The sequence below is a fragment of the Elephantulus edwardii genome, unplaced genomic scaffold (assembly GCF_000299155.1).
Source record: "Elephantulus edwardii isolate Elephantulus edwardi_28Jun2011 unplaced genomic scaffold, EleEdw1.0 scaffold00237, whole genome shotgun sequence".
In the NCBI taxonomy this organism is placed as follows: Eukaryota; Metazoa; Chordata; class Mammalia; order Macroscelidea; family Macroscelididae; genus Elephantulus; species Elephantulus edwardii.
In genome coordinates this window covers 2,464,196-2,465,975 of record NW_006399987.1, presented here as the reverse complement: position 1 = coordinate 2,465,975, position 1,780 = coordinate 2,464,196, and the positions used below count along the sequence as shown (strand labels likewise).

Genomic DNA, 1,780 nt, shown 5'->3' with positions numbered 1-1,780 from the left:
TACCACGAAGCCACCAGAGTTCCCTGGTCTTCATGCAGATGGATTATTTTATTTTTTTTTATGTGTGTATGTGTGTGTACCGTCAAATCGGATCTGACTGGTACAGGAGGAGAATGCCCCTTCTTCTCCAGCACAGCATCTGGTAGATTCGAACCTCATATTTCTGGGATTGCAGTGCAGCTTCTTGCCACTAGGCCACCAGAGCTCCCTGCAGATGGATTATTTTAAGATGAAATTGAAATACATTCATTCATTCATTCAGTATCTATCTATCTATCTATCTATCTATCTATCTATCTATCTATCTATTTATTTATTTATTTAAAAGTTAACTTTAGGTGGCCGAGTGGCAAGAAGCTGCACTGCAATCCCAGAGGTATGCGGTTCCAACCCACCAAATGTTCTGCTGGAGAAGGAGGGGCAATCTCCTCCTGTACCAGTCAGATCCAATTTGACGGTTGTTGTTGTTGTTTGATGCCGTCGAGTCTTAGAGGACTCATAGCGACCCTATGAACGAACAGCCTGAGCACTGTTCGTACATAGAGTTTCCGGAGGCAAGCCATTTCGGAAGTGGATGCTGCTCCTGCTTCCAGGCGATTTGGCGGTACACACACAAAAAATAATATTTTTTTTTTTAAATGTTAACTTTAAGGGAGCTCTGGTGGCCTAGTGGCAAGAAACTGCGCTGCAATCCTGAAGGCTCGAGGCTCAAATCTACCAGATGCTCTGCTGGAGACGGAGGGGCAGTCTCCTCATGTGCCAGTCAGATCCTATTCGACGGTACACACACGCGCGCGCACACACACGCACACACACGTTAATTTTATAGCATGAATACTGTAAATGGTAAGTCAGTGTCTCTTGCCACTGAAAAATAACAGTTTTTCCTACCTATGGGCACCAATCTTCGCACATAATTCTTGCAACAACCTTAGCAGGTAGGTGCAATAATTTTACTGTTAAGAAGCAAACTAAGTAATAGAAACCGAGCTGGGGTTTAAAAAATCTGCAGATTGCCTCACGCTCCTCATAATAGGACTTAATATATTAAAGTCAAGACCCAGTGAAGCAGGTAATTTAGCGGGATCCCGCGTGCGCAAGAACGCCAGGCCTGCACGTGTGGGGTTCAGGGGCGCAGGTCGTGGGATAATAGCGCTGCGCTCAGACACGGGGACGCCGAGCTCGGGAGGATGGAGAGATGGCGCCAGGATGGGGAGCCCGATGCCCGTCCTCCGGGCACCCCCTGCCCTCCGATGGGCGCTCTGCACCTGCGGGAAGGGCGGGGAATCCCGGCTTCTTTCCCGCCGCGCCCTCCCCGCCTTCTCCCCGCCTCCTGCCCGGGCTTCCCGAGGCTGCCCCCCACGCGTCAGCCGCGACCCCGCAGGCCGCGCCGCCCCGGAACCGAGGTCCCAGGACGGCGGAGGCGCCCTCGGATCCCCGACGGCGGAGGTCAGCTAGGAGCCGCCGCGACCGGACCGCTGCCCCTCGGGCCTCCCGGAAGCGCCGCGCAAGGGTGGCACAGCCGTGCCTGGAGTCCTCGCGGTGACCTGGTCATCCGGACCCCTCAGCGAGAACTACACAGGCGACGCGGGGACCGAGGTGAGCGGGGCGGAGTGACCACAGGTCCTCTGTGCGGTCAGGGGCGCGCTGGGCCTCGAACTCAGGGCTGCGAGTCCGGTGTGGCCGTGCACGCGCACAGGTGGCGCCGAGGGCCCGTCCCCGGCTGGGGCGCGCCACTATGGCGGAGGCAGTGGTCGTCGCCTCGGGGCGGCGCTGCCCA

General features: G+C 55.6%; 1 protein-coding gene across 1 annotated transcript in view; it reads left to right on the top strand.

Annotated features, from left to right (window-relative positions):
* The first annotated feature begins 1,315 nt into the window (after positions 1-1,315).
* KEAP1 (kelch-like ECH-associated protein 1) overlaps positions 1,316-1,780 on the top strand; it is a 7,868-nt gene continuing 7,403 nt past the window's right edge. Inside the window, exon 1 of the mRNA XM_006898769.1 lies at positions 1,316-1,449. The gene's annotated coding sequence lies outside the window, so the exon portion shown is untranslated. The remainder of the gene's footprint in view (positions 1,450-1,780) is intronic.